General features: G+C 41.3%; 1 long non-coding RNA gene across 1 annotated transcript; it reads left to right on the forward strand.

Moving 5' to 3' along the window:
• The first annotated feature begins 1769 nt into the window (after positions 1-1769).
• Positions 1770-12127, forward strand: LOC147758770 (uncharacterized). Its single transcript, XR_015327582.1, has 3 exons — positions 1770-2224; positions 10027-10240; positions 11685-12127. It is a non-coding gene; the product is annotated as an uncharacterized LOC147758770 (long non-coding RNA).
• Positions 12128-17924: the final 5797 nt, after the last annotated feature.

Consider the following 17924-nt stretch of genomic DNA (forward strand, 5'->3'; position numbering starts at 1 on the left):
CTCTCCACATTTCTATATCTATGATATGCTCTGCTCTGCTCTGCTCTAAAGATATGTTTCCGGTTCTATTTTCGAGCGTCAGATTTTTTAAAAATCGACGCCAGTCCTATCAGACCTCAATAAGCAGATTTTGGTTATCTCCACAGCTCAGACTGGTAGCGTTTTTTGTTGCAGTTGTGTGTGCCTGTAAGTGATATGATCTTTACTGGCGTTCTTCCATATGCCCAGATCTTCAAATGACACCTCCACTGAAAATGTTCGTAAACATATATACGGCCGTAGCTCATTTGAGTTTCATTTATAGTCCGTGTAACACGGACTGCTTGGAAATACGAAGACGGCGTACCCAAATATGCTTGCAGAGTTTTACACTTAATTAACCCGACAAGTTATGGTATTTCTATATGCAGAATTATTTCACTTACACAGAAATAGTTATTCAGCATTAAATAAGGAAAATTTTTCTAAAATGTAATTTGAAATTCCTCAGGTGTTCTGTACGGTATATTAAACTGTTTTGAGCCGCCGTTTTACGTTGTCAGCAGGCCCTTTCTTCCAGAAGCCTCGATTCTATTTGGAAACATACTAAACCCTATAGTGCAATATACTTCACTGTAAGAACAGTAATTCTGATCAAGGCGTGGTCTGGCATGAAAGCAGTCGTAGTCGAACCTGCTGAGAGGTAAAATCCAACGCTATTTGATATTCGGAAAAGCTAGCTTATCAACTTAATCCAAAATACTGCCTTGACGCTATATACTCTTATCGCCCATACGATTATTGGTGATAAGCTAATACATAAATAAAACTTTTTAATATAATCATATTTTAATTGCAACTATTGTGGTCTGAGTATTGTTTCGTTTTTGTCAAGCAAGTATGTTTGATCGGGTGCCGATTTTTTGCGGTGAAATGTGTTGCGGTTTTGGGTCAAAAGCTATCCTTTAACGATTAAGGCGATTGACCTCACGACACTAGCATTGCCTGTGTCCTTTTCTCGGTTCCAAACCAGCGCTGAACTACAACTGTGATCACAGCACACACACAACATACATGTTGGCACAATATAGATACAAAATGTACGAACTTGTTGGACTATATTACGCTTTTGTGTTAGTAGTTCTATGGCAGAAAAGCTTCGTTTACAAGAAGCTAATATACGTCGCACTTCCGTCAACGCGGAAACTCCAAGTTTCTCAATATCGTATGTATAGAAATTCCATCGACGGTCTGTAAACCGTTTGAAGAGAGCATACCCATTATACTAGGTACTATTTCAGGACACGAAGACATGGCATATCAGCTCGTCAGGCAGCTCGCGTTCGGGAAAACAGAGGTAACACATTTGCAAATAACAGCTTTGTCGCGGACGATCAGTCGATCGCAGCAAGACATGTTGACCATGTTCATTTTAGCATGCTGACTACTTTATATGTTAGGTATACATCTGTTTTCGCCCTGTTTATTATTAGGTTTTTTTTTTATTCGAAATCATCAGTGTAATATGTATTTACTGAATATTGCAGTGTCAAATTTTGATGGTTTCCATAATAGTGTATGGTTGTGTATAAAGCAATATTAAGCTGGCAAAATATAAAAAACTCGCATTCAATACGAGGTTTCAAATCAGTATATCGAGGTAAGGGACTACTGCGATGTTTACACATCAACACATTGTGGAACAGTCCAAGCTATATATTCTTTTGATTACCTAAGAAAAAAATTCGCAGTAAGCCTGTAAGGATTTAAACGATATTCGTTAAGTTTTCGATTGTTAATTTATCGCCGATCACTCACCTATGCTCAGTAAATTTATTAAGGTGTTACTTTTAAGAGCTTGATGTGAATAACAAGGCATAAGTTCAATATATAATAACTTTCATTAACTTAAACATCATTACACTTCTCACTATTGATGCAGCCCAGTTGGTGCAAGCTGCGCTAGCGGTAACCAGTACTGCATTGGGGTGGGCTGTACTCGTAACAAAAATGATGTAATTGGTACTCATCAACGCCACGTTAGTGCTTACTTTGACTAAGCTCCACCTTGGTTTTCTTGCAGTTGGTCGTTTTCGGAACTCACATCATTTCTTGGTAAAAAGGAGGGGGATTCCTGTCATTGAACGTGCGCCTCACAGAATGCAGTCCGACACACAGATTGAAGGCACAAGTATCGTTTAAACGAGGGTACACAGCGGGAGTACACAGTCAAAACATTAATCTGGTAAGCTAGTTTGTAACTGGTGTAAAAATGTAAATATTGCATATAAGTTTTTGCTTGTCGAAGTTCTTCGAATCATCCATATATTCTTTATTAAAAACTATGACCGTTTCTATTGTGCAATATAGACGCGATTATTTCAACACAGGACATTGCACCAGCAACATGTGTAATTATCAATTGTAACTATCAATATTTACACGAGATACGAAACTTATCTCACTGGTGATCCCAACATCGACATCGCCATCTGTTAGTTCCAGTAGCCTTAATCGCGGCCGCAGGGGCTTTGTTATGGCTTATGTTAACTTTTTATCATCTGCTACTAGCGTAGGCGCAACAGATAGTTATCGCCTAGAGCGGTATAGTTCAATCTCATCGCAGGTAGTTCATCTTTAATAAACTTCTCAATTATATTGAGTCTTAGCTTTTTGTATTGAATGAAGCTAAAGTTTAGCTTGCGCAACGAGTCGACCACATTTCATTGAACCCTAAGGAGGAATACGAAGTGAAAAGGTTTAGTCCTTGGCGTGACGGCTGTTGCGTAAATGATGGTAAAGGTCGCCCGTGCATTGATCTTAGACGCGGCCGAGCTCGTCAGGTTATTAAACAGAGCACCTAACAAATCGGTGGTCTCAATCGCCTTCTCGGTGCCTCGGTCTCTTGTTAAATTTCCCAAAAAAAACACTTCTTTTTTTCTGAACTTAACGCTCTCGTACTAGTTGTAGCAGCAGCAAATGCGGAAATAGTATTTCGCGCTGAATGATTCCAGCCGTTTCTGCAGCTGCTGGTTCTGCTTATAATAACATCAGATACAGAACCGGACAGTCCCCCATCGGGCTGCCTGAAGACGTTCCCGAGGTTCCCCCGCCGTCGATGCTACCATCGCTCATGCGACCTCGTTTCGAATCGCCTGATCTTTTCTCAGTGTCATCTCGAGCGGACAAATTTGTTTCTCGTTAAGCAAGGCTGCCACTTGTACTTTGCAAAAACATACTGGCAAGTTAACGCTTGCGAACTGTCAAGATATGTCCCTGCAAAAAAACCGAAAGCAAACGATGGGAACGAGATACATACAGGTTCAGGCCAATCAGCAACGGCCGTAACAGGTAAAACCAGAGGGATAACTAGTAGACAGGTTCTGAGAAGGAGCGAAAAGTATGAACGGTGTCACAGCGACCACTAACGACACCCACGTAAGGAGGTGAACGCCAAGTAAACAAATGGCTAGCAAATTAGTTCTTCTTTCTGCTTGGAGCCTTTTGCTGCCCTTAGCTGGCTCTCGGATTGGAGGAGTCAGCGAGGAAGCCAGTATCAACACTAAAGGCTGCTGTTGGAGAACAATGAAATCAAGAGCAATGAAATGGGAAACGTTCGAAGCCGTCGTCGCTACTCACCGCAGGATTGTGGCTACTGGATGCACCTACTGCCGCGTGAAATAGCAGCGCTTTTAGTACGAGATCTTCCCTACATGACAGCAAATATCTAGCGACAAGAGAGCGCCTTAGCGGCGTGTCAGACGTTTCCGGTCCTATCGGGGTCCTTCGAGATGATTTGCCACTAGTATTAAACGAATATATTTTATCAGCACGAGATCCTTGCCCCAACTGGCTGTCTTCACTTGTTGCTTAAGCCTATTCGACATTTTTCGTGCGTGTGACTTCCTTGCTACCCACTCTCTTTCTCTACCCCCTTTTCCATGCATACAGCGAACGTAAAACGATCGCATGAAGCAGGCAGAAATCGTAGAAATAATACTTGTGCTCGTACTGCTGTGCTTGCGTGTCGACTTCTGTAACCGAGGGAATCAAAACCCGCGCCAGGACGAAAGATCTGAAGGCATTATGGCGCGACGCCAAGATTGAGTGGAACAAAAGTAACTATACGCTCGAATGTATATTAATATGTAAAAGCCAAGAGCAGAAACAGACATTCGAATAACCTGCAATAGGAACCCACTCGATAGCGAGACAGCATGCGGCACAAAACCTGATCTACGGCGTATACAGGATGTTGCTTTTTTACATCGTTCGTCATCTCCCGCTAGCACATGCTATATCTACCCATATCTTATCTGTGTATCTATGCTCGTATGCAGGTGTTTGTGGGTGCGGGTGTCCGTGTGTGTGTGAAAATGATGAAATACAGGCAATTGTTCTGTTAGCCAGCAACGCATAAGCAATCCAAGCAAACCATTCCATGAGCACGGCAGACAATGACTACGAGAGCACGAGTGGCCGGACGGGCATTCGATCGAGCAGCTTGTTCGGAAAGTTGGACCCTTGATTTTCCTGTTTTTTGGGCCACTCTTTCTTTATCTTTTGCCTGGTCGTCCTTCTTTTATGCCGCGCTGACTTTTGGCATAACATTGCCGGCTGCCTGTCAGTCTGTTTTCCGGTCGATATTACAAAATGTTCGAAGCGAATCAACTCATTGATTACCTAACTCCGTGTTCCTCCTCCCTCCAACAACTTTCCTCCCATCACAGATCCTTCTCGCCTACTCCACCCGCTTCGTTTCTAGGACAGAATGGGGCAAAGACCGTAGTGACCAACAAGACTCTAAAGGCATACATTGACCGACATGATGGTCTCCAGAAATAGTATCATTGCCCTGGCTGTCTGTCTTGCCAACCGAAGTCCTGCGAGGCCCCGGTAGGAGGGCCTAGTGGATCGTTCGCGCAAACGCGCTCAGCTGAGCCGAGCTGAACAGCACAGAGGGGCGTGCAGAGCAGAGTTGCTCAGGATGGATGCGACGGCTCCAAACCAACGGTTGAGATCAAGAAAGATCTCCCCAGTCCACCATTATCTGTTTCGTTTTGAGCCAACAACTGGCGTTTTTCGGTTGTTTTTTAAAGGTCAATTCCAGGTCTGTCCAAGTCTACGCACTGCTAACTTATTCTGCCCATTCAACGAAAACGAAGCACAACACTCGCTGTCTAGCTGTGCTGCCATGCTACTTCAGCTGTACAAGAAAAGGTTCTGCTAACTCGAAATTTGTGCAGAGCAGCCCGATGAATGGGGATAGAAAAACCGTGGTTTCTAAAGAATTGGAGGTCTGTGTATCGGCAATAGATCGCAAAACGCACCAATTCTGTTTTAAAGTAGAACTGATTATAGAAAATTGGTCGATAAAACGCGATGGCCGTTTTCTGCAACAAAGATACATAGGTTAATGAGATATTAAGCTTACGGCCTGAACTACATAGTGGCCAGTTGTTTTTATAATGATTCGTAAATCGTTAAATGTATTTATACAATTAAGTCCAAAAAAGTATCAGGAATTTGGCTTTATACCAGTTGAACAAACGTTGGTTTTAGTTTAAAACTCATTTATTTTGTTCGAAGTGTGTTCCGGATCCCGAACGACCACGACCGTTTTCTTACAACCGTTAAAAAAGTTTCCTAACTCAAAGGGCATTAGATCTGCTTCCGTGTTTATCATCTCGAATGTCCCGACACTCCTTCAGCCAGTTGCTCTTTAAACTATGACGAAACGAAATGTCATGAGAAACTGAATCTGGTACGGGGTACGAAAATTGAGATACTATTAAGATCGAACTTTGTAACAGACGCGGGAAAGCCAGCCACAGGTACGGCGGTGCGTCTTCGTTTTGAAAAATCCATAGCTTTTGACCTCGGCTCTCTCCAGGCCAGGCTCGCCTATGGCACGACACACAACGGCTCAACTTCAAGTCGTACTCATTTACCGTCACTTCTAATTTGTAACGTAGTCCCTCTTTAAATGCAGTTAAGTGCACTTTTGCGAAATTCAGATCATTTGGCACAATCTTCACTGTGAGGCTCCCTCTCTCCACGTGATCTTTGAAATGCATAACTCTCCTGCGCGCTATCTGAAGATGACTCTTCAGCATCAGCTGCATTACTTGTTCGATTATTTCACTCGCACTGCTTGTGTCAGATTACTCAGAACTAGAGTTGTCTTCAGAAGTTTCGCTTGCCACAAAATCGTTAACGCCATCTGCACTTTCGGTGTCGATCTATTGCCTGCCAAAAGCCACCTGAAACATTAACGCCGATTGTAAAACATAATTTTTCCGGAAAGATAGCCAACTACCACTTCGAATGAGTTCTGTGGATAGTGAATAGCCGGGCTCTGACTGTTACAAGCTTAGTCACAGGTTGGGTTTAAGACGGTACTGGCGCCCCTGTTTTATCGATACCTGTTTCTTGCTGGAACTACACAGTTGACATATGGCGTTCATTTCTAACTGGCTTTTCACTACTTGAAAAAGGAAACAACGTGGATTTTTCACAAGATGAATAGGAATTTCGAAACATTAATCAGGCCAATGAGGTTTCTTTCCTTTGTTTAGCACATTTACTGTCTAGAAATAGAGTCGAACTTAACCATCGGAAAATTTCAATCCATCAACTCAAGCGGCAGCGCGTTTGCCCTCTGTTTGAAAAAAAAAAAGTTTTATTAGTCCGAATTTCACGGTGGACAAACTTGGTTTTACTGAAGCTGACTAACTAGATCACCTTGAGGCCGCTTAGTGTATTTCCCAACGGAAAAGATTTGGAAAAAATATTGTAGTCTCGCAGAAGTAGTCTTCTCGATAGAACATTTAGCAACATAAAGTGAACGTATTGATACGCGTCTAGTGTTCCTTCAAAATTCAAACAGGTTCTTGACTGCAATCGGCAGGAAAAATAAAGGGAAAAATATCCGCCTTTTTTTTTTTGTTTTCACAAGATTACGGACGCAATTATAACGCATGAAATACATCTACATGCTCTCAAATTGCTTTCGGGTAAAGTAATGCAAACATTTCGACCATGTTCCATCCTGTAGAACATCGAGATTTACCTAAATTTAATCGCGTTTAAACTTGAAGGCATGTATATAAATCACCAGCTTACGCAAAAATTTGGGCCACAATGAGGCGTAACCGCTTTACAGAAGGGACTGCTATTTTCAAAAAGGCCGGAAGATAATAGACAGCTCTTTATTTTACAGAAGGGGGTTCATTGTGCCATTACTTATGATACAAAGAATTCAACAAGTTAATGGCTGAGCTGACGAATTTGACTTAGCTAAAGGTAAAGGTGATCTAAAAAACATATATACATATTATTGGGAATGGTAAAATAACTAAAGTCGTCTTAAAAAAAAACTGTGGTCGCTTCGAGAGCAGTGATTTCTCAGATTTCGACACCCTACCCACGAAGCGTTTTGCTGACAAGCGTGAAATGAGGGTGTTTGAGCATGCGGAGCGCACCATGATCGATCCATGCTAGAAACTCCAACAATATTCCTGACAAATCTCTGACATGAAAAGTATGGGCTTTTTGAAAACCCGTTTCGATTTCCCACAAAAGTCCATTCGACGCGGTTCCTCTACGTGTGGCAACCAGGTAATTTTTGGAACATAAATATAAAATACAATAATGGAATGATATGTATGCTCATTGTTAGAGAAAAATGAAACTCAAAATAACGTTCAGCTATCAGAAATGTAACGTCGTTCGTTTTTTTTTTTTTTTTTTCTAAGAAACGACTACGCTCCAAGTTCAGATTGTCCTCGCTTAATTTCTAAAACCCAATTATTAGCCTAAGTAGTAATTCATTCATCATAGCTGAATCGATTGCTCTGATCGTTTTTCTTCCTATATACAATGAAGCAATTTATAGAAAAGCCATTCATAATATATAGATGTATCTTCGAACGTTTTAAGTGTTACCTCTGGCGCCGGTGTTATCAGCACGAAATGAACCGTGTTGATTGACGCCTATAGTAGAACCTGTACCGCTACTGTGCTTAAGTGATTCAGTGCCAAATAGGTAAACCGTCATGGGTATTTACAGTGTGCTTTTGTATGACCGAAAAGGTCAACGTGGATTGATTAGCTAATTCATGAAGACCACATGTGTTGCTTTGCAGCAGTGATAACCCCAGCACGCATATGGTAAATAGACTTTAAAATGGCTTGCCTTTAAGCTGATGCAGGATCGCTTTAGTAGCACTGGCAGTCAAGCTGTCTGAGTACAGAGAGCTGAACATTACTGAAACAAGTTTCGCCCATCGATGATGATCTAGACAAACTGTTTACTTCGCTTGAAGAAGCTAACGGTATACAGAAGTTGATCAGGCACACTTAGTGTGCTACGGTAATCGATTTGCAGCAATACGCACATATTTTGCTAATAGGGTCTAAGTAAAAATCGCTGACCTATTTTGTTAACGAACTTCGATAGATCGATTGAAATGGTAATTTTCTGTCCTTAACGATATGATCTGAAGTAATGATTGAACCAGTTCTATAGTTACGACTATAGAAATGACTGTTATAGTGTAGAACTATAGCTACTGGATGTGGGGCTTCGTGGATGAGAGCCCCACCGAACTACGCAAAGAGTCAGGTCTGGTCTACGTCATGCATCAGCGGACAATTCCCTCAGGATTATTTGAGTCATAGAACTATCCACGAAGATTGCTGATTCTCAGTTTTTTTTTTATGAAGGCCATAGTAACAGCTGCATAAGTATCGGCTTTTTTAACGCGCAAAGTAGAAAAAATATATGCAGTCAATGACATTTAATACAACTAGTTAAGGTTACCTTGAGCCACACAAAGCACATACGCTCGCTGTGAGCGTTTGCTATGTTTAATATTCGCGTTATAATTGCGAGGAGGTGTGCGTTCCTCGTTACTAACAAAATCTACAGTGATTGCAAGTTCCAAGGAAGTTAAGCTGGCTCGTTAACTAACTCAGCAGGCGATACATCGGCTCAGATAAACAAGCCTTACTCTGATGTCGTTGTTACACGTGGCTATAAACTAGCATTGAAGGATACGCAGAAATCAAGTATAAGCGGTGCGCTTAAGGTTTCCACAACATGGTATCAAACGGAATGAATGTGAGACAAGAAAAAATAAACAAATAAAAACGAAAAGAAAAAAATCATTTTTTATTTATTTATTCTTATCTGTTTTTATTAATTTATTAATTAGATATGATTTATCATAATTCACTTTAATCATTTATTTACTACGTTTACTTTCTATCAAATCTTTCATGGTGTTAAATTCATGCAGGCACACCCCCAAGGTATATATACACTAACGTTTGCCAATTTCTCAGAACGTACTCCTATATTCTATGAAGAATCCAACTCACCTACATTCACATACCCATGTAATAGAGTTAATTCCATGTTTGCAATATATTACACACTGTATAAATCAGGTCGGTGTAGTGATACCGTCGATTACCTCTATTTACCTGACTACTATAAACCTTTCGATAAAATCTTCATTGGCCGTTTTAGTGTTCACGAGAAAAACGTTTATTCGACGAAACGATCGTTCGAGAAGCGTGAAGCACAAAGATCAAACTATTCGTGAGAATTAAGAAAGCTCGACACATAACATACACATTGCGGAGTGATCTCTAGGTAAATTCTCTAAATAAATTATAGATACATTATTTGCTCCTGCAGATTTTGCCCTTTTGCAATAGTTCGTAGTGACTGTATTGTACAGCGAACTCATTTTGCCGATGTTTCCCTGGGGTTGCTGGGCATAGCACATAAGAAGGATAGCGAAACTAATGTTTCAAAGCATACGATAACCATTCAGTCGGTTTTGACGATGCACTACGATGAACTTAGGAGCGTTGCACAGACAAGAAGAAACAGAAGGAACTTAGCTGCCCGAAGTAAGAGACTGTAGTGAACACAGACGCGTGAAGCTCTCTCTTAACGGAAGTCGGTTAAGACTGAAAAGGTAAGCGATTTTCTTATTAGTCGTTATTTTTCTAATTAGTTATTTGGAATTGCAGCCGTAGCCGTGATGCCGGTGAACGTACGAACATCTATACTCATTATTCGCGCACGCCTGCACGCTGACAGTGCTGGTCGGCACGCGCGCGACAGAAAAACTACCACCGAGGAAGCAAAGAGAATGTTAATGTAGGAAGTTGAAACGTCCATCTGATAGAAAAGCACAAGCAACTCAACTGCTACAGATCTGTCCAATGCCTAGAGGTAGAAAAGGTAGGTCAATTATAGTGTATGCAGTGGCGAGCTATGTTCCCGTCGGAGCAGTCCCTGTAGCAGCTTAGTTTAGAATATGTAGGGCATGTCTGTATATTGTTTATGCTTCTTCTGCCTGCCCTGTCCAATCCAATACCGCTTTTCTGTATCCAGTCTGTATTATTCCCAGTACCAGCCCGATTCTACACTTCAGCAGAAATGTGGCGTCTTAGATGTGCAAGAAGAAGGAGAAGGGGAGAATAGCGGGCATGGAACTTGACGTGAGGGAAAACTCAGTTGAGCGTGTCACGCAGCGACGGCTCCAGCAGCAGCAGAGGCAATAATGGAAGCAAGACCAACAAGGTAACGCACGGATAGGATGCATTTGGTTGTACGGACCACCACGTACACCTTGAGGACGACGACGGATGGCTGTAGCGGAAAAGATGCACGACCCTCCTTTTTCTTTTTGAAGTGCTTCTGCACAGAATATGAAGACGAAGGGATGAATGGCTGGTATAGCAGCAAATGATAAGAAAGAACGAGGCAAAAAGTAGGGCTAAGGGACAAAAAGGGAGCCAACCAATGCCCGCTGGGAACAAGTAAACGGAGTACGCCAAAAGATGGGCAGCCGCAGCGTCGGGAGACAAGCCAGATTAAACTAGGGCAGGGGGCGAGGAAAGAGGCGCGGAGCAATGACACTAGAAATGACATCACCCTTAGTGGAAACTATAGGCGTCGAGGGTGTGCATTAGATGGTTATGGCAGAGCCTTAAATAGTCCAGACAAAGGTGGTGACTGGGACGCTTCTTCGCGTCTCGCCGAACAAGGCCTAAAGCCTACTGCTGGCATCAAGGCCATCATCGCATCTAATCGACACGGCCATTTCTGTCTGCTGTTAGTAGCGCTGGTACTTGATAAGACAAAGGCTGCAGACCCTGTCCACCTAAACGTTGCAGTTTGCAAAGCCCTTTTTCTCTAACTTTTTATCCAGCATTTACCCAGTCGTCTGTATAGCGCTGAAGACGAACAATTTTTTGCCAACAGAGGGTGTGCACATTACGTATAATAGAGCGCATGTCCTCTAGCTTCTGAAGCATAACCGGCAAGCCTGTCTGGTTGCAGCGAAAAGAGCCGTTTCTAAGCCTAGGCTGCATGAGCGCCCCTTTTATGGAGAACAGTAAAGCTTCTGCTTAACCAAAACAAGTGAAGCGGTGGACTCATGCCGGTCGGCTAAGGTGGGGATGGATGGTAACGGCGCTAGCTGCGACAGTAGTTCTGGCAACGGTAGGATGACGTTTTCAAAGAAACAAACTATAGCAAGGTATTGTCAGCCTAAAGGACCAGAGAGACAAGTGTGAGGGGCCTTTCTTTATTCAGATAGCAATTGACGAATCTCTAGGTTGCATTCCGCCAACATATACAGCGAGCTTCATTTTCTTTTGTTCTCGTACACCGTTTGCAGTGGGACTTCTCACGTGACTGCATCCTTCCAGCCTTCTCTGCCGTGCATTAAAGAGGTGAAAAAATACTACCAGGATAAAAATAAGCACGTCATCATCCTGTTTCTGTTACTAATTTAACTTTTACCTTAATCATAATCCTATTTAGCACCTAGTTATTTAGCAAATAGAAAGTGGCCCCTTAACGCATTTAGCTGTGACGAATGCTGTCAGAGCAATAAGCAGTACAGGTTCACCTAGTAGATGCTTTATCGTACAATTGACCATTACAAGGGAGCGTGATGCTGCATTTTTATCTGCTGTCTTTTCATTGTGCACGTATGCAGAAGTTGACCGAGGCATTGCATTGACCCGACGCACGTCAAGATGCTCATATATGTATGGCCTCGTGGTGTCTAATAGTGGTAGCAGAATAATTTCACCTATAACCTATAGGCTTCGGCACTCGTTATTTTGTATATTCAGTATCATTGTTGAGTAATCATTTTATATATTTGACTAAGACTCGAACGACATGTTTCCGCCACCGCGGTGATCACCATCTCAGGCCAGACGAAAGCTCAGGTTTATCAATAATGATTTAATTGCGATATTTGTTCCATTGCGAGACACCTATCAGATGCAATTGTAGTCAGTTGTCGTCATTACAGCCTATAGCCACCCAACTTATTAAAAATATATTTTCATAAAATAGGAACCGAGCCTACCATTACTGCAGCACCTACAAGCCACTAATTCTACTACTTCCTTAGACAGCAAGCAATTTTTTCAGGAGTAAACGCACTTCCAATATGTATGAGGTATGTCCAAGACATTTATGAATAGATTAACGAAAAGGTTACTGCTATGTAAGTGTATATCGTGAGACATTGGTTGTTGCTGGCTGCTGACAAAATTAACTCGGTCCGTTTCAATATGTACCGTCGTAGTGCAAAATAGGAAGGGACATTTTTATCGAAAAATCGGTCCACGTTAAATACGTGCACATAAAAAATTCCGTAAAGCAGTTTCAAACCTGGACAATTTGTTGTATATAATATAGCAACATTAAATATAAGTTATATAAATAAATATATATACATATAATATAATCAAAGTGGACGAGCTACGTAAGAAGACAGCTTTAACTTAAGACAACTTTCATTGCCATATCTTTTGAAAAGCTGATGCTTGCAATGCAAACTGGATAGGAGACGTGCTGCCGGAGGCAGTCGCCAATAATAACAATAGTACGCTTATGTTTCCCATGATCACCCTTGGCAGGCACATGGATTAGAGTTATACATACGGCTGTCATGCCCGTTAGTGCTCAATTTCTAATAACTAAAGTTATAATAACTAAATTATATGGGATACATTTAGTTTACGTAAATAGAGGCACAGTATTGCCCACACGATGGTAGCTACATTTAAAGAGGGCCATAGATTGTTTATTATGTTACGTCCAGCTGAGTCTTGGAGAGAGCATGGCACATCCTCTCTATTGTGACGACAAAACAAATGATTTTAGCCCCTTGAACACGTGATTATTTACATAGTGTAATGCTATCATTCCACAACTGCTAGGTTTTTTATATGGTAATAATAAGATTCTTTGCTACCACCGCTTAAAATAATGCTTCCTCAGTCAGAAAGCAACAAAGCGTTGTATCTAGCTGTTATTATTGTTTCTACTGTTGTTGCGGTTGAAAAATTAAGTTCCACCACCCTACAACAGGAAAACCAATGAAGCGGAAAGGGCAAAATACGTGTCATGGATGTTAAGTTCTAGTGTTCCTCTAGATCTTCTATAGATGACAGTGACCGCTCTCAGTAAGAGAAATGTCACTAAGATATTTCACGCCGATTGCTGGTAGATTTTAGTAACTTAATGAAGCATTTTCGAAATTGTCGATCACCCATCAAAATTAGTCTGATAAATAAGAGTGGCAGTAGTTATGAATCATGAAGCTTAACAAATCTGTGACAATTCACCGCTGGAGTCTCCAGCAATTAAATCAGGAACGTCTATTTTACTGCATAGTTTTCAAAGATAGAAAATTAGTTTATTAGATCTTTTCGAAATTAAGATTGCTAGGCTATTGAACGCTTACTGCACCTATTGACTGAAGCATGCCGTACTTCAGTGAAATGTAAACGACATTAAATAATAAGAATATGAATGATTTTCGTTCTAAGCCCTTCTGATGCATTTATGCGTCGAGGCTTAGCAGAGTTGTCTACCACTAGACTGTTACAAGAGATAAAGATACGTAAAAAGGCACGCACTCATCTAATCTAGTCATACGTATTTAGCTCCGCAAGTCCAACGCTAAAATCTTAACAAAAACAAAAATATAAAAATATCTACGGATCTTTTATCCCAGAACAACTATGCTACGCCTCACCGCTCGAGCAGGCGACACAATAGGTCGATTGCAGGCTTCAAGGCATTAGTACAGACAAACAATTTGCCAAGCACCTTAATCATTTGGGCTAAGCCGCCCACGACGACAGCAAATGTTCGCACCACTACCGGCTGCCTCGTGCGTAACACGCTATGCCGTCATTGGCTGGACGCTTTCTGTTAAAAGTGGGTCGCTGAAGATAGATAAACGGAGTTAGCCGTTCTTGAGGCAATATAAGATAAACCCTACATGCCATTAATGTAGACTGATTAGGATTTGCTTTTCGCAAGGCAGTTCGTGTTGCTCGATAGACGGAAGTCCGTGACGTCACGTACCACAGTGACAATGGCTGGTGAATTTACTGCTGTCCTCTGAGGACTCGTCGTTCGAAGAACGCGGAACTGTGATTTACAAGGACCATAATGCCTCTTTCTATGGTTTGCTTTTAGTCCATTCGGCGGAGCATCGCGCTCTAAATGCAATATCATAGACAGGCCTAACTAGTTGCCGATAGAAAGCAGTATTCGTTTGTAAGACAAATCATGTTCTTGGCGTAAGGATATTGGTGCGATATCCGACTCGAAACTATCGGCTGTGTGACAAACAGACAGTACATTTCGACGTCTGACGGCGCCAAGTTGAACTTGCGACACGTTTCAACATCAACTAATAGTCTAATAATTAGCATCGAAAAATTGCCTTCTTTTTTTCAATTGGAGTATTACTGCAGTGACTGCAATTACTGAACCTAGTGCTAACGGGTCATTGAAAGATACCTGTTCAACTTGTTTGAAACCCCAAACAATAGCAATACCTATATACCAAAAAAGTTGACTAATTATCTAGCAAGGTAAAAGGCGTGCGAGAGATATTCTAGACTCAGGAAAAGCTGTTTGTAACTGAGTAAAAATGAAGGAAACGTACCTTCACAAACGAGCAACAATCAACCGACGATGACTGTTTTCGTAATATTCATATAATGCACAGACAGATAGATCGACTAGTGACACACGTATGGGTTTGAGGAGGCATTTCCGATTCGACGACAACAATCACGTTTTAGTTGGGATGGAAATTACCAGACAACTACATCCTACACTGAAACAAGCAATATGTCACATGAAGCACATGCCCAATGCTTCAATTGATGTTACGATTATTGCTAACGCTTCCCATCTGAGAGGGGCCAGATGTGGCCCAGCCATGAACACCGCTGCAGAACGATACACGAGGCTAGTTCATAAACGCGTGATAATTTATTGTTTTTATGATCAGGAATAGACCAGCAAGGATAGTTAGGTTGTAGACGAAACCTGTGTCATGACAGATTTATATCTTTCTTTAAGCTGGTGTTTCGAACCGAACGAAATACGAATGGTAGTTACTATTGGGCCCGAAAGCATTTTCAGTCATTTTCAGCAGGTATGAGTCTTTCTCTCTTTTCTTGTAAGGTGGTACCATATTTGCCTTCTAAATTTCGGGACATATCGTGCTGTAAAGTCAACAGCAAACATATGCTACTCTGTTTTATGGAAAAAGGCAGTCATCTGAAACATTTTTAGTTTTCTATTTGAAGCATCTTCGTTGGCTATTGACCATTTTTATCTATAGGCCCATTGTAAACTTGGACACCAAGCGAATTCTCAACGAATGTGTGAACAAGCAAGCATGTGTTGAATGCAGGGAATCAAGTGAAGTCTATCCGTGTACATAGCGTTCTATAATCAAAACTTCTACATATTTTCATTTAATGCGTGTATTCGTTCAGTACTTGCTTAGAAAATTGGCTCTTGTGAACCCCTGGTTATTTTTTTTCCTTATGCGTAGAACGCATTGGTGAAATCCTACTGTCTTGTCTAAGAGCGATCAAAATCTTTATCTGACGATTAAACGTGAAGTGTCAGCGTCGCAAAAATGTTTTATTGCGCCAATGTCGTCCTAATTTATGTTATGTATCTAGATATGAAGTTTTGTCCTAACAGAGTAGGCCAACGTTAATCGCAGACGGTGATTAGTAAACAGTACATGTAGGCCGTAGGAAGCTTAATACAACGAATCTTCAAGTTATGGCCACACATATTCAACGCAGGCTAGTTGATTTCTTTGGAAGTATCGCTCTGTGTTTTTTCCAACCTTGTCATGCTATAAAGACTTGTTAGGTCAGGTAGGGTATTGAATTGGGTTTACACCGTACAATTCGGTCTAGTCGTTTTGAAACTGGTTCAGTATGAGGCAATGGGGTGAGGCTAGTCGATAAGCTGTCTCAGCTTGAAAGACATTCCCTATGTCGACCTTGAAAACTTCAGAGTCATGCCAACCAAATTTGACTTTGGTTACTCACGCGTTCCTCTGTTCGGTATTAATGACGCAAATCATAAGCCTAATGAAGGAATATGCGAATATTATTAATGCGGCTCTTAGGAAAAACACAGATACGAAGAAAATTCTACGTTTCTCGTACTTTCTTACCATTTGCAGCTGTTTTTTCCCTTTTGCTTATTTTTTGATTGTGCTAATTAGTGCCTGAGTAGCGCCTTGTATATTCTTGAGTGAAAAGAGAAGCACAGATTAGAACCGCAATAGTTTTTAGTTTACTGAGATACTCTGAAGTTAATCTCGCCATCATGAACATGAAAAGTTCCTGTTATGATGGAATGCTAGGAGCGCTCACTACCAAGTAAATGCAGACTTTTTGACCATGCGTTTTTGCATAGATGAAGTTCCAAAGTTAAATCTTCCTGCGAAGAACAACGCTTGTGACAACAGAGGAAGAGGGCAGATACGGCTGTTCCCTGTGCATGTTTTAGGGGTGTTTGCAGCAATTCTTCTTGCCTATGTTACCCGCAAAAGGTGCGTTTGCTGGTAATGTAGGCCAACGGATCAGCAAGCAGAGTCATGCATGTTAAGTTAGGATGGCCTTGCTTCTTTCTTATTAGAATCCGTTGTATGGAATGACTGAAAACACTTTCAGAGTAGCATTTTTCGAAAACAGGAAAAAATAATATATTTCTTTTAGATATCGACAAGCTTAATCCTACAACAATGGGGAGAAATGTATTATTGGTAAACAACATTACAGTCAGCCGCTTTATCCAGATATGTGTTCCCACACACAGTGCAGGCGTACAATGAGCCGCAATTAACAGGCAGCGACCTTCTCCAATATTCTTGCTCCGTCTTTCAACCCAACTTCTTCTGCTTACTTATATTGATATGCTTATAGATTTATTTGTCGATAGAATATAAACTCCATCGTTTCATAGCATAGACTCACATTCCTGGCACACCGTTCGACCAATTTTCGCACTTTTAGATTACAGCTTTCTACCTCTAGGGTTAAGAAAAAGCGTACATTTAAAAAAATCCTAAAGAAAAGCTTTTCAAAAATGTTTCGGGTTACTTCCACGTACGAAATATAGTCTCTGGACGAAAGAACCGAGAATACTAGAATAGGTACGAGTTGTAATTCGAAATTATGCAACGACATGGTATTTATCCCGCACTACAACCAAATAATAACGTATCGTCCCAAAGAGTGTAATCTTCACTAAATGGTACAAATAGACCCGTTGATATGCCTTTACCTGCAACTAGCTGGTTGCACCCAGCGAAACTAGTGAAAAATTATCATTAGCGATTTTCTTCGGTTGATATCGACCACAATCTAAGACGATCTACCTAGCCTTGACTGGCAACCAATGCAGAAATACTCTCGCACTATCATCCTCACCTTCTTATGGATATCCTGCTCTTAGTCCGATATTCCAACTTGACTCCAGCTCACAATTTGTTTCCTCTATTTGTTGCTCTCTTGTCCACTGACATCTGGGGCGCTTCATACGTCTTGCTATTTGT

This window comes from Varroa destructor, unplaced genomic scaffold, assembly GCF_002443255.2.
Source record: "Varroa destructor unplaced genomic scaffold, Vdes_3.0 BEIS01000001.1, whole genome shotgun sequence".
Lineage (NCBI taxonomy): Eukaryota > Metazoa > Arthropoda > Arachnida > Mesostigmata > Varroidae > Varroa > Varroa destructor.